The sequence below is a fragment of the Arachis stenosperma genome, chromosome 7 (assembly GCF_014773155.1).
Source record: "Arachis stenosperma cultivar V10309 chromosome 7, arast.V10309.gnm1.PFL2, whole genome shotgun sequence".
NCBI classification, from domain to species: domain Eukaryota; kingdom Viridiplantae; phylum Streptophyta; class Magnoliopsida; order Fabales; family Fabaceae; genus Arachis; species Arachis stenosperma.
This window is the reverse complement of record NC_080383.1, coordinates 76,252,729-76,275,546: the sequence shown is the minus strand read 5'-3', so window position 1 is coordinate 76,275,546 and position 22,818 is coordinate 76,252,729. Positions and strand designations below refer to the sequence as shown.

At 40.4% G+C, this 22,818-nt stretch overlaps 1 non-coding gene across 1 annotated transcript; it reads left to right on the top strand.

Annotated features, from left to right (window-relative positions):
* Positions 1-10,889: 10,889 nt before the first annotated feature.
* Positions 10,890-10,997, top strand: LOC130942678 (small nucleolar RNA R71). Its single transcript, XR_009071241.1, has one exon. It is a non-coding gene; the product is annotated as a small nucleolar RNA R71 (small nucleolar RNA).
* Positions 10,998-22,818: the final 11,821 nt, after the last annotated feature.

Below are 22,818 nucleotides of genomic sequence, written 5' to 3'. Positions count from 1 at the left end.
ATAGATTTTTAACCAAATTTTTTCCACCTCAGAAGCTGACTAAGTTGAGGACTGATGTTCAAACTTTCAGGCAGAGAGATGGTGAATTTCTCTATGAAGCTTGGGAGATGTACAAGCTAATGCTCAGAAAATGTTCTCCTAACATGTTTTCATACTGGATCCAGTTATAGATTTTCTATGATGGAGTTACTGAGACTGCCAAAATGTCTTTGGATAATTCTGCAGGTAGATCTCTTCACATGAAAAAGACTCCTGAGAAAGCTCTTGATTTGATTGAGATGGTTGCTAACAACTAATATTTGTATTGTTCTGAAAGGACCTCTGTGAGAAAAAGAGTAATGGAATTGGATGCTTTTGACACAATTATTGCTCAGAACAAAGCCATATCTCAACAGATTAGTGCTATTACTCAACACTTAAGTGGATTGCAACTCTCAGCCATCAATACATAACATACTTCCTTTGACACAAGTGGTATGGTCAATTTTTTTCCTGAACAGGTTAATTACATGGGCAACTCCTCTAGACCCCCCAATAATGATCTATTCTCAAAGACTTATAATCTGGGGTGGAGAAATCACCTAAATTTTGTTTGGGGGAATAAACCACAGAGGCAACAGAATTTCAACAATAATTTGCAGGGCAATTTTAATTAGAACAACTTCAACAACCGCCAGCTTTAACCCTCTTAACCACAACAAGCACCTTCTCATTCTTAGAAATCATCTGACTTGGAATCTATAGTTGCAGAACTCTCCAAGAGCACTCATAATTTTATCCAGAAAACCAGAGCTTCACTCAAAAACTTAGAGATTTAAGTGGGCCAGTTGAGTAAGCAAGCACCTGAGAGGCCTCCTAATACCTTCCCTAGTGATACAATGTCTAATCCATGGGAAGAGTGCAAAGCCATACATTTGAGAAGTAGTAAGGTAACAGGTTCAGAAGCAAAAGTAAGTGAGAAGCCGGTAGAAAAGAAGCTCCAGAGGAGGCTAAGAGCTAAGAAGAACACGCCTCTCCAAGGCATTCAAATGACCCCTTTCCAGTTGATATTGAGCAATATCTGGCAAAGTCTAAAGCACCTGAGTACAAGTCTAAGATGCCATATCCTCAGAGACTTTAGAAGGCATCTAAAGACAAGTAGTTTTCCAAATTTTTAAAGGTTTTCAAGAAGCTTCATTTCAACATTCCTTTTGGAGAGGACTTTGAACAAATGCCTCTTTATGCTAAGTTTATGAAGGAGTTGTTGACTAACAAGAGAAATTGGAAGGAGACTGAAACCGTGGTGCTAACAAAGAAATGCAGTGCTATTATTCAGAAGGATCTCCCTGAGAAGATGCAAGATCCAGGAAGGTTTTTGATTTGTTGCACCATTGGTGATATCACTATTCAGAGGGTATTATGTGATCTTAGAGCTATCATCAACTTCATGCCACTTTTCTTGATGAGAAGGCTCCAAATTGATGAGGTAAAACCTACTCGTATTTCTCTTCAACTTGTTGACTATTCAATTAAGTTTCCTTTGGGATTTGTTGAGAATTTATTTATGAAAGTAGAACCATTTATTTTTCCTGTTGATTTTGTAATATTGGATATGAAAGAGGACAAAAATGCATTTATTATTTTGAGGATACCCTTGTTAGCTACAGGAAGAGCCCTTATTGATGTGCAAAAGGGTAAATTGGCTTTAAGGGTCAATGAAAAAGAGGTTGTCCTTAATGTGCTTGAGGCTCTACAACATCCTAGTAATTCTGAGGGATGTATGAGAGTTGATCTTATTGAGCCACTGATTCAAGAAGTATTTAAAGCTGAAGAGCTAGATGGTATTCTGAAATCCCCTTCTGAGAATAATTTGCTTGAAATTGATGAATCATCACCTCAGGGGGAGAAGCCACACACGCCTACTACAGAGGAAGGGCCTCTAAAGGTTGAGTTAAAGTCCTTACCTTCCTCTTTGAAGAATATATTTCTAGGCCAGCATGATTCTTATCTAGTGATTATTAGCAGTTCTCTGAGGCATGAGGAAGAGGAAACATTGTTGCAAGTGCTTAAGAGTCATGAAACAGCTCTTGGGTGGATCATTAGTGACTTGAAGGGGATCTGTCTGTCTAAGTATATGCACAAGATCCTACTTGAGAAAGTTACTAAACCGGTAGTGCAACCACAAAGGCGGCTCAATCCAACCATGAAAGAAGTGGTCTAAAAAGAGGCTATGAAGCTTTGGAAAGCCTGGATAATTTATCCAATTTCTGAAAATCCATGGATGAGTCATGTGCAAGTGGTTCCCATGAAAAGAGGGGTGACATTGGTCAAGAATGAGAAGAATGAGCTTAGTCTTACAAGAACCGTCACAGGGTGGCACATATGTATTGATTACAGGAGGCTCAACAGTGCAACAAAGAAGGATCACTTTTCCTTTCCTTTCATTGATCAGATGCTTGAGAGGTTAGCCGGACATGCTTTTTACTATTTTCTAGATGGTTATTCTGGCTATAATTAGATTGTAGTGGACCCTCAAGATCAAGAGAAGACGACATTCACATTCTCCTTTGGTGTATTTGCTTATCGGAGGATGCTGTTTGGACTGTGTAATGCCCCAACAACTTTTTAGAGGTGCATGTTTTCCATATTTTCTGACATGGTTAAAATGTTTGTTGAGGTATTTATGGGTGATTTTTCTATATTTAGTAATTCTTTTGATTCTTACCTGAGACACCTTTCCTTAGTCTTGAAGCGGTGCCAAGAAACAAACCTTGTTTTGAATTGGAAAAAAGTTTATGGTAACTAAAGGTATTGTTCTTGGGCACCGAATTTCAAGTAAAGAAATTGAGGTTGATAAAGCTAAGGTGGAGGTGATTGAAAAACTACCACCACCCACTAGTGTAAAGGCAATCCGGAGTTTCTTGGGACATGCAGTATTTTATAAGAGATTTATAAAGGATTTTTCTATAATTGCTAAGCCTTTGAGTAACCTCTTGGTTGCAGACATTTCTTTTTTGTTTTGATGATGATTGTTTGCATGCTTTTGAGACTCTAAAAGCTAGGCTTGTCTCTGCTCCCATCATATCTCCTGCTAACTGAGATTTACTATTTGAATTGATGTGTGATACTATTGATCATGCCATAGGAGCTGTCTTGGGACAGAGACAAGACAAGCTTATGCACGTCATTTACTATGCTAGATGTGTGCTAAATGACACGCAAAAGAATTACATAACTACAGAAAAAGAATTATTAGCTATAGTTTATGCTTTTGATAAATTTAGCTCCTATTTGATTAGTTCTAAGGTAATTGCTTTTACTGATCATGCTACTCTCAAGTACATTCTAATTAAATAGGATACTACATTAAGGTTGATTAGGTGGGTGCTCCTTCTTTAGGAGTTTGATATTGAGATTAGAGACAAGAAAGGGTTAGAAAACCAAGTGGCTAGCCATCTTTTCAAGATTGAGCCTGAAAAAGGAAAGCAAGAGTCTGCTCCTATGACTGAGACCTTCCCAGATGAGCAACTTTTATGATTCAGAGGGCTCTATGGTTTGCAGATATTACAAACTACAAGGCCATGAGGTTCATTCCCAAGGATATACTAAACAGCATGTTAAAAGGCTTTTAAATGATGCAAAGTACTTCTTATGGGAAGAACCTTATCCTTTTATGAGATGCTTAGATGGTATAATCTGGCGTTGTGTCTCAGATGAGGAAACACATCAGATTCTTTGGCATTGTCATGGTTCCAAGTACGAAGGCCACTTTGGTGGTGAGAGGACAGCAACTAAGGTCCTCCAGAGCAATTTTTATTGACCGACTCTCTTTAGAGATGCTCCGGATTTTGTGATGAACTGTGACAAGTGCTAGAGAGTGGAGAATCTTCCCCACAACCATGAGATGCCACAGCAAAGAATACTAGAGATTGAGTTATTTGATGTGTATGGTATTGACTTCATGAGACCCTTTCCACCCTCATAGTCAAACACGTGTATTTTGGTGGCAGTGGATTATGTGTCCAAGTGGGTGGAAGCAGTGCCTTTACCCACTAATGATGCCAAAATGGTGATGAGCTTTCTTTGGAGGTATATTTTCAGCCGGTTTAGTGTTTCAAGGACAATAATTAGTGATGGAGGAAGCCATTTTTTGCAACAAACAGTTGGACTCACTTCTTCAGAGATATGGAGTCCATCATAAAGTGGCAACCCATTATCACCCTTAGACAAGTGGGCAGATTGAAGTCTCTAATAAAGAACTTAAGAGAATTTTGGAAAAGACCATCGGTACTTCACGGAAGAACTGGGCTAGAAAGATTGATGATGCTCTCTAGGTGTATCGGACGGCATTCAAGACTCCTATTGGTATGTCCCCCTATTAGTTGGTCTATGAGAAGGTCTGTCACTTGCCACTTGAGTTGGAGAACAGAGCATATTGGGCAACAAAGTTCCTGAATTTTGATGTCAAGAACGTAGGAGAAAAGAGGCTCTTTCAACTGAATGAGCATGGTGAGTTCAGAAACTCTACTTATGAGAATGCTAAACTCTATAAAAAGAAGACCAAGGTGTGGTATTGTAAGAAGATATCTGGTGCGCGAAATTGTGAACTATACTTTTTCACAACTCTCATAATCCCTGGTAATGGCTCCAGAAACGTGGTAGCTCAATACCATGGCATTACACAACTTCGCACAACTAACCAGCAAGTGCACTGGGTCGTCCAAGTAATAAACCTTACGTGAGTAAGGGTCGATCCCACGGAGATTGTTAGTATTGAAGCAAGCTATGGTCATCTTGTAAATCTTAGTCAGGCAAACTCAGATATATATGGTGATGAACGAAAATAACATAAAAGATAAAGATAGTGATACTTATGTAATTCATTGGTAGGAACTTCAGATAAGCGCATGAAGATGCCTTCCCTTCCGTCTCTCTGCTTTCCTACTGTCTTCATCCAACCCTTCTTACTCCTTTCCATGGCAAGCTCGTATAGGGTCTCACTGTTGTCAGCAGCTACCTCCCATCCTCGCAGTGAAAGCTAATGCTCAATACTCTGTCACAGTACGGCCAATCACCGGTTCGGTTCCCTCCCCTACCGGAATAGAATAACTCTTTTGCGTCTGTCACTAACGCCCAGTAGGTTACAGGTTTGAAGCACGTCACAGTCATTCAATCATTGAATCCTACTCAGAATACCACAGACAAGGTTAGACCTTCCGGATTCTCTTGAATGCTGCCATCAGTTCTTGCCTATACCACGAAGACTCTGATCTCACGGAATGGTTGGCTCGTTTGTCAGGCGAGCACTCGGTTGTCAGGCGATCAACCATGCATCGTGCAATCAGGAATCCAAGAGATATTCACTAAGCCTCAGATGCTTGTAGAACAAGAATGGTTGTCAGTCACCTTGTTCATGGGTGAGAATGGTGATGGGCGTCAATCATCACCTTCATCATGTTGAAGAACAAGTGATATCTTGGATAAAGAACAAGCGGAATTTGAATGGAAGAACAATAGTAATTGCATTAATACTCGAGGTACAGCAGAGCTCCACACCTTAATCTATGGTGTGTAGAAACTCCACCGTTGAAAATACATAAGCATAAGGTCTAGGCATGGCCGAATGGCCAGCCTCCCAATGATCTAAGAACTAAAATGTTCAAAGATAATCTAGAGATCTAAAAGTGATCAAAAGATTTCTATACAATAGTAAAAGGTCCTACTTATAAGAAACTAGTAGCCTAGGGTGTACAGAAATGAGTAAATGACATAAAAATCCTCTTCCGGGCCCACTTGGTGTGTGCTTGGGCTGAGCAATGAAGCAATTTCGTGTAGAGACTCTTCTTGGAGTTAAACGCCAGCTTTGGTGCCAGTTTGGGCGTTTAACTCCCATTTGGGTGCCAGTTCCAGCGTTTAACGCTGGGATTTCTTGAGGTGACTTTGAACGCCGGTTTGGGTCATCAAATCTTGGGCAAAGTATGGACTATTATATATTGCTGGAAAGCCCAGGATGTCTACTTTCCAACGCCGTTGAGAGCGCGCCAATTGGGCTTCTGTAGCTCCAGAAAATTCGCTTCGAATGCAGGGAGGTCAGAATCCAACAGCATCTGCAGTCCTTTTTGGTCTCAGAATCAGATTTTTGCTCAGGTCCCTCAATTTCAGCCAGAAAATACCTGAAATCATAGAAAAACACACAAACTCATAGTAAAGTCCAGAAAAGTGAATTTTAATTAAAAACTAATAAAAATATAATAAAAACTAACTAAAAGATACTAAAAACATACTAAAAATGATGCCAAAAAGTATACAAATTATCCGCTCATCACAACACCAAACTTAAATTGTTGCTTGTCCTCAAGCAACTGAAAATCAAATAAGATAAAAAGAAGAGAATATGCAATGAATTCCAAAAACATCTGTGAAGATCAGTATTAATCAGATGAGCGGGGCTTTTAACTTTTTGCCTCCGAACAGTTTTGGCATCTCACTCTATCCTTTGAAATCCAGAATGGTTGGCTTCTTTAGGAACTTAGAATCCAGATAGTGTTAATGATTCTCTTAGTAAAGTATGATGATTCTTGAACATAGCTATTTATTGAGTCTTGGCTGTGGCCCAAAGCACTCTGTCTTCCAGTATTACCACCGGATACATACATGCCACAGACACATAATTGGGTGAACCTTTTCAGATTGTGACTCAGCTTTGCTAAAGTCCCCAATTAGAGGTGTCCAGGGTTCTTAAGCACACTCTTATTGCCTTGGATCACAACTCTTATTCCTTTCTCTTTCTCTTTTTTTTTTCTCGTTTTTTTTTTCGGTTTTTTTTTTTTTTGAAATGCTTTTTCTTGCTTCAAGAATCATTTTATTGATTTTTCAGATCCTCAGTAACATGTCTCCTTTTTCATCATTCTTTCAAGAGCCAACATTCATGAACCACAAATTCAAAAGACATATGCACTGTTCAAGCATACATTCAGAGAACAAAAGTGTTGCCACCACATCAAAATAATTAAACTATTATAAAATTCAGAATTCATGCAATTCTTTCCTTTTCAATTTAAGCACGTTTTTTATTAAAGAAAGGTGATGGATTCATAGGACATTCATAACTTTAAGGCATAGACACTAAGACACTAATGATCACAAGACACAAACATGGATAAACATAAGCATTAAAATTCGAAAAACAGAAGAATAAAGAACAAGGAAATCAAGGAACGGGTCCACCTTAGTGATGGCGGCTCTTTCTTGCTCTTGAAGATCCTATGGAGTGCTTGAGCTCCTCAATGTCTCTTCCTTGTCTTTGTTGCTCCTCCCTCATGATTCTTTGATCTTCTCTAATTTCATGAAGGATGATGGAGTGTTCTTGATGCTCCACCCTCAGTTGTCCCATGTTGGAACTTAGTTCTCCTAGGGGGGTGTTTAGTTGCTCCCAATAGTTTTGTGGAGGAAAATTCATCCCTTGAGGAATCTCAGGGATCTCATGATGAGTGAGATCTCTTGTGTACTCCATCCTTTTCTTGGTGATGGGCTTGTCCTCATCAATGGGAATGTCTCCCTCTATGTCAACTCCAACTGAATAACAGAGGTGACAAATGAGATGAGGAAAGGCTAACCTTGCCAAGGTGGAGGTCTTGTCCGCCACCTTATAGAGTTCTTGGGCTATAACCTCATGAACCTCTATTTCTTCTCCAATCATGATACTATGGATCATGATGGCCCGGTCTATGGTAACTTCGGACCGGTTGCTAGTGGGGATGATTGAGCGTTGTATGAACTCTAACCATCCTCTAGCCACGGGCTTGAGGTCATGCCTTCTCAATTGGACCGGCTTTCCTCTTGAATCTTGCTTCCATTGTGCGCCCTCTTCACATATGACTGTGAGGACTTGGTCCAACCTTTGATCAAAGTTGACCCTTCTAGTGTAAGGATGCTCATCTCCTTGCATCATAGGCAAGTTGAACGCCACCCTCACACTCTCCGGACTAAAATCCAAGTATTTCCCCCGAACCATAGTGAGATAATTCTTTGGATTCGGGTTCACACTTTGGTCATGGTTCTTTGTGATCCATGCATTGGCATAGAACTCTTGAACCATCAAGATTCCGACTTGTTGAATGGGGTTGGTAAGAACTTCCCAACCTCTTCTTCGGATCTCATGGCGGATCTCTGGATATTCACCCTTTTTGAGTGAAAAGGGGACCTCAGAGATCACCTTCTTCAAGGCCACAACTTCATAGAAGTGGTCTTGATGCACCCTTGAGAGGAATCTATCCATCTCCCATGACTCAGAGGTGGAAGCTTTTGCCTTCCCTTTCCTCTTTTTAGAGGTTTCTCCGGCCTTGGATGCCATAAATGGTTATGGAAAAACGAAAAAGCAACGCTTTTACCACACCAAACTTAAAATGTTTGCTCGTCCTCGAGCAAAAGAAGAAAGAAGAGAGTAGAAGAAGAAGAAATGAGGAAGAGGGAGATGGTGGTGTATTCGGCCAAAGAGGGGGAAGAAAGGGTGTTTAGGTTGTGTGAAAATGAAGAGTTAAAGAAGGGTATTTATAGGAGAGAGGGGGGTAATGGTTCGGCCATGGAGGGTGGGTATGGGAGGGAAAGTGGTTTGAATTTGAAGGGTGAGGTTGGTGGGGATTTATGAAGGATGGATGTGAGTGGTGAAGAGAAAGATGGGATTTGATAGGTGAGGGGTTTTTGGGGAAGAGGTGTTGAGGTGATTGGTGAATGGGGGAAGAAGAGAGAGAGTGATGGTAGGGTCCTGTGGGGTCCACAGATCCTGTAGTGTCAAGGAAAAGTCATCCCTGCACCAAATGTTGCTCAAAATCACGTTTTGAGCCATTTCTGGCGTTAAACGCCGGGCTGGTGCCCATTCCTGGCGTTTAACGCCAGGTTCTTGCCCTTTACTGGCGTTTAACGCCAGTCTGGTGCCCCTTTCTGGCGTTAAACGCCCAGAATGGTGCCAGACTGGGCGTTAAACGCCCAACAGCTAGCATTACTGGCGTTTGAACGCCAGTTTCTTCTCCTCCAGGGTGTGCTGTTTTTCTTCCTGTTTTTCATTCTGTTTTTGCTTTTTTCATTGTTTTTGTGACTTCTTATGATCATCAACCTACAAAAAAGATAAAATAACAAAAGAAAATAATTAATTATAAAACATTGGGTTGCCTCCCAACAAGCGCTTCTTTAATGTCATTAGCTTGACAGAGGGCTCTCATGGAGCCTCAGAAATGCTCAGAACCGTGTTGAAACCTCCCAACACCAAACTTAGAGTTTGAATGTGGGGTTTCAACACCAAACTTAGAGTTTGGTTGTAGCCTCCCAACACCAAACTTAGAGTTTGACTGTGGGGGCTCTGTTTGGCTCTGTTTTGAGAGGAGCTCTTCATGCTTCCTCTCCATGATGACAGAGGAATATCCTTGGGCCTTAAACACCAAGGATTTTTCATTCACTTGAATGATTAACTCTCCTCTGTCAACATCAATCACAGCCTTTGCTGTGGCTAGGAAGGGTCTGCCAAGGATGATGGATTCATCCATGCACTTCCCAGTCTCTAGGACTATGAAATCAGTAGGAATGTACTGGTCTTCAACTTTAACCAGAACATCCTCTACAAGTCCATGGGCTTGTTTTCTTGAGTTGTCTGCCATCTCTAATGAGATTCTTGCAGCTTGCACCTCTAAGATCCCTAATTTCTCCATTACAGAGAGGGGCATGAGGTTCACACTTGACCCTAAGTCACACAAGGCCTTCTTGAAGGTTATGGTGCCTATGGTACAAGGTATAGAAAACTTCCCAGGATCCTGCCTCTTTTGAGGCAGTTTCTGCCTAGACAAGTCATCCAGTTCTTTGGTGAGCAAGGGAGGTTCATCCTCCCAAGTCTCATTTCCAAATAACTTGTCATTTAGTTTCATGATTGCTCCAAGGTATTTAGCAACTTGCTCTTCAGTAACATACTCATCCTCTTCAGAGGAAGAATACTCATCAGAGCTCATGAATGGCAGAAGTAAGTCCAATGGAATCTCTATGGTCTCATTTTGAGCCTCAGATTCCCAAGGTTCCTCAGTGAGGAACTCAGAGGAGAGTGGTGCACGCCCACTGGGGTCTTTCTCAGTGGCGTCTTCTTCCTCTCTTTCCTCTCCAAATTCGGCCATGGTTTTGGCTTTGCACTCTCCTTTTGGATTTTCTTCTGTATTACTTGGAAGAGTGCTAGGAGGGAGTTCAGTAACTTTCTTGCTCAGCTATCCTACTTGTCCTTCCAAATTTCTGATGGAGGACCTTGTTTCATTCATGAAACTTTGAGTGGTCTTTATTAGATCAGAGACCATTGTTGCTAAGTCAGAAGTATTCTGCTTAGAACTCTCTGTCTGTTGCTGAGAAGATGATGGAAAAGGCTTGCCATTGCTAAACCTGTTTCTTCCACCATTATTATTGAAACCTTGTTGAGGTCTCTCTTGATTCTTCCATGAGAAATTTGGGTGATTTCTCCATGAAGAATTATAGGTGTTTCCATAGGGTTCTCCTAGGTAATTCATCTCTTCCATTGAAGGGTTCTCAGGATCATAAGCTTCTTCCTCAGATGAAGCATCCTTAGTACTGTTTGGTGCATTTTGCATTCCAGACAGACTTTGAGAAATCAAATTGACTTGTTGAGTCAATATCTTGTTCTGAGCCAATATGGCATTCAGAGTGTCAATCTCAAGAACTCCTTTCTTCTGACTAGTCCCATTGTTTACAGGATTTCTTTCAGAAGTGTACATGAATTGGTTATTTGCAACCATTTCAATTAGCTCTTGAGCCTCTGTAGGCATCTTCTTCAGATGAAGAGATCCTCCAGCAGAGCTATCCAAAGACATCTTGGATAGTCCAGAGAGACCATCATAGAAAATACCTATGATGCTCCATTCAGAAAGCATGTCTGAGGGACACTTTCTGATTAATTGTTTGTATCTTTCCCAAGCTTCATAGAGGGATTCTCCATCCTTCTGTCTGAAGGTTTGGACTTCCACTCTAAGCTTACTCAATTTTTGAGGTGGAAAGAACTTTGCCAAGAAGGCATTGACTAGCTTTTCCCAAGAGTCCAGGCTTTCTTTAGGTTGAGAGTCCAACCATATTCTAGCTCTGTCTCTTACAGCAAAAGGGAATAGCATCAGTCTATAGACCTCAGGGTCAACCCCATTAGTCTTGACTGTGTCACAGATTTGCAAGAATTCAGCTAAGAACTGATGAGGATCTTCCATTGGAAGTCCATGGAACTTGCAATTCTGTTGCATTAGAGAAACTAATTGAGGCTTAAGCTCAAAGTTGTTTGCTCCAATGGCAGGGATAGAGATGCTTCTCCCATAGAAGTTGGGAGTAGGTGCAGTAAAGTCACCCAGCACCTTCCTTGCATTGTTGGCATTGTTGTTGTTTTCGGCTGCCATGTGTTCTTCTTCCTTGAAGAATTCGGTCAGGTCCTCAACAGAGAGTTGAGTCTTAGCTTCTCTTAGCTTTCGCTTCAAGGTCCTTTCAGGTTCAGGGTCAGCTTCAACAAGAATGCCTTTGTCTTTGTTCCTGCTCATATGAAAGAGAAGAGAACAAGAAAATATGGAATCCTCTATGTCACAGTATAGAGATTCCTTGAGGTGTCAGAGGAAAAGAAGGGTAGAAAATAGAAGTAGAAAATTCGAACTTGTCCAAGAAGATGGAGTTCGAATTTTGCATTAAGGGATAGTGTTAGTCCATAAATAGAAGGATGTGGGAAGGAGGGAAGAGAATTTTCGAAAATTAAATTAAAAAGTTTGAAAACATTTTGAAAAACTGTTTGATAATTTTCGAAAATTCAAAGTGAAAAAGAGATCAAGTGATTTTTTGAAAAAGATTTAGAATTTAGAAATTAAAAAGATTTGATTGAAAACTATTTAAAAAAATGAGGTTAAAAAGATTTGATTGAAAAGTCATGGTTTTAAAAAGATGTGATTGAGAAGATATGATTTGAAAATAATTTGAAAGATATGTTTTGAAAACAATTTGAAAAGATGTGATTTAAAAAAAAATTGATGACTTGCCTAACAAGAAAAGATATGATTCAAACATAAAACCTTCCTTAATGGAAAAGGCAAAAAAATGTTCAATCAAATCATTAATTGTTAGTAAGTATCTTTGAAAAAGGAAAGAAATTGATTTTGAAAACATTTGATTGAAAAGATATGATTTGAAAAAGATTTGGTTTTGAAAAACTTTGAAAACTTGAAAAAAAATTGATTTGAAAACAAAATCTTCCCCCTAGCACCATCCTGGCGTTAAACGCCCAGAATGGTATACATTCTGGCGTTTAACGCCCAAAATGCTACCTCTTTGGGCGTTAAACGCCCAACCAGGTGCCCTGGCTGGCGTTTAAACGCCAGTCTGCCTTCTTCACTGGGCATTTTTGAATGCTCAGCTTTTTCTGTATAATTCCTCTGCAGTGTGTTCTGAATCTTCAATCCTTTGTATCATTGACTTGAAAAGACACAAATTAAAAATATTTTTGGATTTTTAATAATTAAAATGCAACAAGAATCAAATAACAATGCATGCAAGACACCAAACTTAGCAGTTTGTATACTACTGACACTAATGAACTGAAAATGCATATGAGACACACAAAATACTCAAGTCAATAGAATTCAAAGATTAGAGCAAGTGAATCATCAAGAACATCTTGAAGATCACTAAGACATATGAATGCATGTAATTGACACCAAACTTAGGATGAGACACTAGACTCAAACAAGAAATATTTTTGAATTTTATGATTTTTTAAATTTTTTTGTGTTTTTCGAAAATTAAGTGGAAAAAGGTATCAAAATTCTTAATGAGAATTCCAGGAATCAGTGCAATGCTAGTCTAAGACTCCGGTCCAGGAATTAGACATGGCTTCACAGCCAGCCAAGCTTCCAAAGAAAGCTTCGGTCCAAAACACTAGACATGACCAGAGGTCAGCCAAGCCTTAGCAAATCACTGCTCCAAAAGCAAGATTGATACGAAATCAACAAGCTCTTGTGGTGATAAGTTGAAACCTCGGTCCAATCAGATTAGACATGGCTTCTCAGCCAGCCAAATTTCAACAAATCATCATGAAACTCTAGAATTCATCTTCAAGAATTTCGAAAAAAAAATACCTAATCTAAGCAACAAGATGAACCGTCAGTTGTCCAGCCTGAACAATCCCGGGCAATAACACCAAAAAATTGATGTTGTTGCCGGATCTTGGCACTGATGTTACCAAAGGCTTGCTCAAAACTAGAACAATCCCCGGCAACGGCGCCAAAAACTTGGTGCGCGAAATTGTGAACTATACTTTTTCACAACTCTCATAATCCCTGGTAATGGCTCCAGAAACGTGGTAGCTCAATACCATGGCATTACACAACTTCGCACAACTAACCAGCAAGTGCACTGGGTCGTCCAAGTAATAAACCTTACGTGAGTAAGGGTCGATCCCACGGAGATTGTTAGTATTGAAGCAAGCTATGGTCATCTTGTAAATCTTAGTCAGGCAAACTCAGATATATATGGTGATGAACGAAAATAACATAAAGATAAAGATAGTGATACTTATGTAATTCATTGGTAGGAACTTCAGATAAGCGCATGAAGATGCCTTCCCTTCCGTCTCTCTGCTTTCCTACTGTCTTCATCCAACCCTTCTTACTCCTTTCCATGGCAAGCTCGTATAGGGTCTCACTGTTGTCAGCAGCTACCTCCCATCCTCGCAGTGAAAGCTAATGCTCAATACTCTGTCACAGTACGGCCAATCACCGGTTCGGTTCCCTCCCCTACCGGAATAGAATAACTCTTTTGCGTCTGTCACTAACGCCCAGTAGGTTACAGGTTTGAAGCACGTCACAGTCATTCAATCATTGAATCCTACTCAGAATACCACAGACAAGGTTAGACCTTCCGGATTCTCTTGAATGCTGCCATCAGTTCTTGCCTATACCACGAAGACTCTGATCTCACGGAATGGTTGGCTCGTTTGTCAGGCGAGCACTCGGTTGTCAGGCGATCAACCATGCATCGTGCAATCAGGAATCCAAGAGATATTCACTAAGCCTCAGATGCTTGTAGAACAAGAATGGTTGTCAGTCACCTTGTTCATGGGTGAGAATGGTGATGGGCGTCAATCATCACCTTCATCATGTTGAAGAACAAGTGATATCTTGGATAAAGAACAAGCGGAATTTGAATGGAAGAACAATAGTAATTGCATTAATACTCGAGGTACAGCAGAGCTCCACACCTTAATCTATGGTGTGTAGAAACTCCACCGTTGAAAATACATAAGCATAAGGTCTAGGCATGGCCGAATGGCCAGCCTCCCAATGATCTAAGAACTAAAATGTTCAAAGATGATCTAGAGATCTAAAAGTGATCAAAAGATTTCTATACAATAGTAAAAGGTCCTACTTATAAGAAACTAGTAGCCTAGGGTGTACAGAAATGAGTAAATGACATAAAAATCCTCTTCCGGGCCCACTTGGTGTGTGCTTGGGCTGAGCAATGAAGCAATTTCGTGTAGAGACTCTTCTTGGAGTTAAACGCCAGCTTTGGTGCCAGTTTGGGCGTTTAACTCCCATTTGGGTGCCAGTTCCAGCGTTTAACGCTGGGATTTCTTGAGGTGACTTTGAACGCCGGTTTGGGCCATCAAATCTTGGGCAAAGTATGGACTATTATATATTGCTGGAAATCCCAGGATGTCTACTTTCCAACGCCGTTGAGAGCGCGCCAATTGGGCTTCTGTAGCTCCAGAAAATCCGCTTCGAATGCAGGGAGGTCAGAATCCAACAGCATCTGCAGTCCTTTTTGGTCTCAGAATCAGATTTTTGCTCAGGTCCCTCAATTTCAGCCAGAAAATACCTGAAATCACAGAAAAACACACAAACTCATAGTAAAGTCCAGAAAAGTGAATTTTAATTAAAAACTAATAAAAATATAATAAAAACTAACTAAAAGATACTAAAAACATACTAAAAATGATGCCAAAAAGTATACAAATTATCCGCTCATCAATATCCACCGGAGCATTTGAGCTAGGCCAGAAAGTCTTATTGTTCAATTCAAGGTTCAAGCTTTTTCCTGGGAAGTTGAAATCCCGGTGGTCATGACCTTTTGTGGTAACCAAAGTGTCGCCGTATCATATGTAACCTCAGGAAGAAAACTCAGATAGAAAGTTCACTATCAATGACTAGAAGCTGAAACACTATCTCGGGGGCACGATTGATCGTCAGAGGTCTGCTCATTTGTTGACTTAGCAGAGTTGATCGTCAAGCTAGTGACGTTAAAGAAGCGTATATTGAGAGGCAACCCAGCTATCTGTATCCTTAGTTTTATAGTTATTTTAATTTTGGTGTTGATTATTTTTTTCTTCTACTTTCCAGAGTTTTCCCTATTTTTATGTGTGTTTTAGTCATGCAAAGTGTTGAAAACAGGAACAGGAGAAATCAGAAGGAAAAACAGACCACCATGGATGAAATTGACCTCGGGTGCCCTGTTGGGCGTTTACCGCCGAGAAACACGAAAATCAAGACAAGCTCACTGGAGGTGTGGTGCTAAATGCCCCGACCTGGCGTTTAGTGCCACAAGACATGCAGTTTGAGGTAACCTTACTGTGGAGGTGGCGCTAAAAGCCAGATTGAGCGTTAGCATCGAGGAGCAAGAATCCCAAGAATCAGCCACTGTCTCAATGGCGCTAAACGCCAAGCTGGGCGTTTAGCGCCAAGGTAGCTATAACATGTGAAGTTCTCTTTGCCTTCTTGGTGCTAAATGCGGACCTGGGCGTTTAGCGCCAAGCCTTTATCCTTAAAAAAAGCGCTATCGACGCTAAACGCCGAAGCAGGCATTTAGCGCTAGTAGCGACTGGGTATCTAATTCAAGGGGGCTTGAAATTGGAAAAATAGAATATTCGTGGGCTCCACACCCATCAACCCACTCCCCAATCAGTTTACCCCCATTCCCCACGATTCTCCCCCTTTTTTTTCATTACACAAACCTCCATTCCATATTTACTTCCTACGATTCCCATTTTCACCTACCCTAACCCCAACCCCCCAATTTAATCCCATTTGCTTTTTTCCCTCCTCATCCCCTTCCCCTAACTGAACCCATCACCCTCCATCTATATATAACCCTTTTCTCCTTCCTTTTTCACACAACATAAATTCACTTAACCCTCTCTTATCTTTCTTTTACCCTTCCAATTCCAAACCCATTTTTCTTTTCACTTCCCATACCCCTCCATTTTCTTTTACTATTCCTACTATTTTCATCTATTCTCCATTATTATTTTTCTTAATTTTTTTCATCCATTACCACCATTTACTTTCTTCTTCCTTATATTTTCTTTTTCTTTGCTCGAGGACGAACAAATCTCTTAACTTTGGTGTGGCCGCACCGCGTTTCTTTTTCATTAATTATTATTTATGGCCCCAAGACCAGGGAGTCTTCCTCTAGAAAGAAAAAAGAGAAATTAAAGCCCCAGTGACAAGTCCATATGATGCAAACCGGTATAGTTCCAAGGTACATGAGGACCACTTTCATGAAATCACTGGGCAAAAGAAGGTTATTTCTGGAGGTCCGATTTGATCTCAAATCGGAGGAATATTTGGAAATTTAAGCTGAAATTCGAAGGAAGGATTGGGACACATTGTGTAACCCAGTGACCAAGGTGGGCAAACTGATGGTCTAAGAGTTTTACACCAATGCTTAAGTCATATACAAGCATGTGAAGGGCGTAAATCCTAACCCTATGAACTAGCGCACGATAGTCAGAGGGCGGATCCTTGACTTTGGCCTGTCGAGTGTGAGAGAGACACTCTGCCTACCTCATACTGGGGATGATGATGAGTCCTATACTGAGAGGGTCAACAGCGACTGAATTATCAAAAGAAATCCAAGCTTGCAAGAATACAGATAATATGGTGAAGACATGTAATTGAACTTTTGAACCCTCACCGGATGTGTATCCGCTCTATTCACTCAAGTGTCTAAGGGTTAATTCACTCAATTCTCTTCTAATCATGCTTTCCAAAATTTGATTTTCTTCTAACAATCAACACCTATTCAATGCATGCATACATTCATCATGAGGTCTTTCATTTAGGTTGTAATGGGGTTAGGGTCAAGGTAGGATCATTTATGGTTAAGTGGACTAGAGTTTAGATCTTTGATTAGTATAGACTTTCCCACCTAACCTATATAATGATCTATACAAATTCAAGCTACTCTAACTACCCATTCTTCACTTTTTCTTACATATTCATGCATCTTATTTCTTGATTCATAACACTTATGCATTGATTCCCTTTTATTAAGCTTCACTTTGGGGCATTTTGTCCCCTTTTTGTTGCTTTCTTTTTTTTTCTATATTTTTTTTCTTTTTTTTCTATATTGCTTTTTCTTTCCTTTTTTTTTTCTTTGAGAATTTTCTTTTTCTCTTGTTTTTTTTTCTTTCAAGCTACACACAAGAATATCAATGCATAAAGTCTATACATTCAATCAATACATGAATATATTTCCAATTCCTAAATATGAAAGTGTACTACCCTTTTTATCCCATCCAATATTCCCAAGCCTCACCAACTTTGAATAATAAACACTCTCACTAGCCTAGGCTAATCAAAGATCCAAGCGAAGGACTTTCATTGGTTTTTCGCCTTGGACTTGTAATGAGCTAAAATGAGAATAAGTTGGTTAAGCGTAGGCTCAAAATTGGCTAACAATGGAGAGTAAAAGGTAGGCTATTTGGGTAAGTGGGCTAATGAAATAATGGTCTCAATCATACAAATGCATGAATACAAGAAATAAATGGACATATAGAATCAAGCAAATCAAGGATTGCAATCATAGAAAAAGAATAATTGCACACAAGAATGGAAAATAAGTGGTTATAAAATGTAACCACATCAATAGGCTCAAGTCTCACAAGCTTGTGTTCTTAGCTCAATACATGCTTCACAAAGTATGAATTCAAGCAAGTTACATAAAAATATTTTTTTTAATCAATTGGGTTGTGCTCTCTAGATGGGTTCCTTGAAAAGTTCCATTATTTTGACTAAGCATTGTTGTGATTGAAAAATTCCAAAATTTCTTAGTTTTCCCTTTCTATTTTCAATTAAAACAAATTTCATATGTAAAAGGGTTGACTATGTCTTAATAATTCCAAAATATTTTCTAATCACAACTACAAGCTACTAAGAAGATAACTATATAGAGAAAAATCTACTAATATCTAACATCCAAAATAAAAGAGTATGCAACAACCAAAATGTGTCCAAAATATCTAACACAATGTTAGGAAAATATAACTAGGAAATGCGCCCAAAATGTAGTGCCAACGGCGACCTCCCTACACTTAAGATTAAGCATCGTCCCCGGTGCTAATCCGGAAGGTCAGGGCGAGATCTAGAGGTTCGTTGAGCATATGCTTGAAGTGAGGCAAGAGTATGTTTTGGTGTTCTCTTCCTCTTTCCTTTGTCCGACATCCTGAAAGTAGAATATGAGCAATTAAACAAGTAGTAAGAAGCAAATAGGAGCATATTCAAGATGCAAGATGGATGGCAAGTGATGAGCGGATAATTTATACGCTTTTTGGCATTGTTTTTAGTATGTTTTTAGTATGATTTAGTTAGTTTTTAGTATATTTTTATTGGTTTTTAATTAAAATTCACTTTTCTGGACTTTACTATGAGTTTGTGTATTTTTCTGTGATTTCAGGTATTTTCTGGCTGAAATTGAGGGTCCTGAGCAAAAATCTGATTTAGAGGCTGAAAAGGACTGCAGATGCTGTTGGATTCTGACCTCCCTGCACTCGAAGTGGATTTTCTGGAGCTACAGAAGCCCAATCGGCACGCTCTCAACTGCGTTGGAAAGTAGACATCCTGGGCTTTCCAGCAATGTATAATAGTCCATACTTTGCCCGAGATTTGATGGCCCAAACCGGCGTTGCAAATCAGCTTCAGAATTCCCAGCGTTTAACGCCGGAACTGGCATAAAAATTGGAGTTAAACGCCCAAACTGGCATAAAAGCTGGCGTTTAACTCCAGAAAGAGTCTCTACACGAAAATGCTTCAATACTCAGCCCAAACACACACCAAGTGGGCCCGGAAGTGGATTTTTCTGTCATTTACTCATTTCTGTAAACCCTAGGTTACTAGTTCACTATTAATAGGATCTTTTGACATTGTATCGGTACCTCATGACACTTTACACGTTTCTCATTGTATCTTCTACGGCATGAGTCTCTGAACCCCATGGTTGGGGGTGAGGAGCTCTGCTGTGTCTTGATGGATTAATGCAATTACTACTGTTTCTTATTCAATCATGCTTGCTTCCGTTCTAAGATATCACTTGTTCTTAACCCGGATGAATGTGATGATCCGTGACACTCATCATATTCTCAACTATGAACGCGTGCCTGACAACCACCTCCGTTCTACCTTAGATTGAGTAGATATCTCTTGGATTCCTTAATCAGAATCTTCGTGGTATAAGCTAGAATTGATGGCGGCATTCAAGAGAATCCGGAAGGTTTAAACCTTGTCTGTGGTATTCTGAGTAGGATTCAATGATTGAATGACTGTGACGAGCTTCAAACTCGCGATTGTGGGGCGTTAGTGACAGACGCAAAAGAATCACTGGATTCTATTCCGACATGATCGAGAACCGACAGCTGGATAGCCGTGCCGTGACAGGGTGCGTTGAACATTTTCACTGAGAGGATGGGAGGTAGCCATTGACAATGGTGAAACCCTACATACAGCTTGCCATGGAAGGAGCCTTGCGTGTTTGAAGAAGAAGACAGTAGGAAAGCAGAGGTTCAGAAGATAGAGCATCTCCAAAACCTCAACCTATTCTCCATCACTGCAATTCAAGTACCTGTTTTATGTTCTTTTGCTTTTTACAATCAATCCTGATAATCTTTGATATCCTGACTAAGAGTTACAAGGTAACCATAGCTTGCTTCAAGCCGACAATCTCCGTGGGATCGACCCTTACTCACGTAAGGTATTACTTGGACGACCCAGTGCACTTGCTGGTTAGTTGTGCGGGATTGCAAAGTGTGATTGCAATTTCGTGCACCAGCAAGTAATCATGATGTGAACGTGAAATAGAAAACCTGGTTTGCAAGTAAGCTTAGAGAAATTGGAAACATAAACCAAGAATTCAGGATTCCAATCAAAATGTCACAATTCTCAAAGATTAGGCATATGCACCGTCATACCTTAAGGGAATGGTTAAAAGGTCAAGTGTAAGTAAAAGTGAAGTTAGCAGTTATAGAAATCAGTGAGTTAGAAAAGTGAAGTTGGTAATTAGTGGTATGATGGAGAATTGCCCAATGGGGAGAGGATTGTAAGTTATGCGCAACGGTCATGTTCATAAGCATGAATATATAGAAATGCCAAAAAGGATGACACAGCTAAGGCTGGACATCCAAGGCTTTAAACAAGAGGATAATAAATCCCTTTACAATGCCTGGGAGAGGTATAGAGGTATGCTGAGAAAATGCCCCTCTGAAATGTTTTCAGAGTGGGTGCAGTTGGACATCTTTTACTATGGGCTTACAGAAAAAGCTCAGATGTCTCTAGACCACTCAGCTGGTGGATCTATACATATGAGGAAGACTATTGAAGAGGCTCAAGAGCTTATAGATACTGTTGCTAGAAATCAACATTTGTACTCTAGCCATGAGTCCTCTACAAAAGAAAAAGTTATGGCATTAGCCACTGATCCTAATCCTCAAGAACAGATGGTTGAGCTTACTCAACAATTACACCTGATGACAAAACAGTTAGCAGAATTTAAAGAGATGCTCCAAGAGACTAAAATTGCTAACAAGAACATGGAATCACAGTTGAATCAAGCAAAACAGCAGCTATCTAAACAGATAACAGAAGAATGCCAAGCAGTTCAACTGAGGAGTGGGAAGACACTGAATAACACTGCTCAAAGTAGCAAAAAGTCAGTAAAGGAACAATTGACAGAGGATAGCCAAACCACTATCCAAAATCCCTCTGAGGACAGTAAGAGCCCAGAGAGGAATACTATTGGCGTTCAAACGCCAGAAAAGGAGGGAAAGCTGGCGTTAAACGCCCATTCCCTGCCCAGTTCTGGCGTTCAAATGCCAGAAAAGGGGGAAAAGTTGGCGTTAAACGCCCATTTTCCACCCAATCCTGGCGTTCAAACGCAAAAGGGGAACCAGACACCTGAAAGTGCTGATAGTAACCCCTCTAAAAAGACTTCTCCAACCACCTCTGTAAGGAATAAACCTGCAGCAACTAAGGTTGAAGAGTATAAAGCCAAGATGCCTTATCCACAGAAACTCCGCCAAGCAGAACAGGATAAGCAATTTGCCCGCTTTGCAGACTATCTGAGGACTCTTGAAATAAAGATTCCGTTTGCAGAGGCACTTGAGCAAATACCATCTTATGCTAAGTTCATGAAAGAGATCTTAAGCCAAAAGAAGGATTGGAGAGAAACTGAAAAAGTGTTTCTCACTGAAGAATGCAGTGCAGTCATTCTGAAAAGCTTACCAGAAAAGCTTCAAGATCCAAGAAGCTTTATGATACCATGCACATTAGAAGGTGCTTACACCAAGATAGCCCTGTGTGACCTTGGAGCAAGTATCAATCTAATACCTGCATCCACTATCAGAAAGCTTGGGTTGACTGAAGAAGTCAAACCAACCCGGATATGCCTCCAACTTGCTGATGGCTCCATTAAATATCCATCAGGCATAATTGAGGACATGATTGTCAAGATTGGGCCATTTGCCTTTCCAACTAACTTTGTAGTGCTGGAAATGGAGGAGCACAAGAGTGCAACTCTCATTCTAGGAAGACATTTCCTAGCAACTGGACGTACAAAAAGGGGAAGTAACCCTAAGAGTCAATGAGGATGAGTTCAAGTTGAATGCTGTAAAAGCTATGCAGCATCCAGACACACCAAATGACTGTATGGGCGTTGACATTATTGACTCTTTGGTGGAAAAGATCAATATGACTGAAAGTCTAGAATCAGAGCTTGAGGACATCTTCAAGGATGCTCAGCCTGATCAGGAAGAACCAGAGGAAACAAAAGAATTTTTGAAAATTCCTCAGGAGGAGGATAAGCCTCCCAAACCTGAACTCAAACCACTACCACCATCCCTGAAGTATGCATTCCTGGGAGAGGGTGGCACTTTTCCAGTGATTATAAGCTCTGCTTTAAATCCACAGGAAGAGGAAGCACTGATTCAAGTGCTAAGGACACACAAGACAGCTCTTGGGTGGTCCATAAGTGACCTTAAGGGCATTAGCCCAGCAAGATGCATGCACAAGATCCTATTGGAGGATAATGCCAAACCAGTGGTCCAACCACAAAGGCGGCTAAATCCAGCCATGAAGGAGGTGGTGCAGAAGGAGGTCACCAAATTACTAGAGGCTGGGATTATTTATCCTATTTCTGATAGCCCCTGGGTGAGCCCTGTCCAAGTTGTCCCCAAGAAGGGAGGCATGACAGTAATTCATAATGAAAAAAATGAACTGGTTCCTACAAGAACAGTCACAGGGTGGCGCATGTGTATTGACTACAGAAGGCTCAATACAGCCACCAGAAAGGATCATTTTCCCTTGCCATTCATAGACCAAATGCTAGAAAGACTAGCTGGGCATGATTATTATTGCTTTTTGGATGGCTATTCAGGCTACAACCAAATTGCAGTAGATCCTCAGGACCAAGAGAAAACAGCATTCACTTGCCCTTCTGGCGTGTTTGCCTACAGGAGGATGCCTTTTGGTCTGTGTAATGCTCCTGCCACCTTTCAAAGATGCATGCTATCCA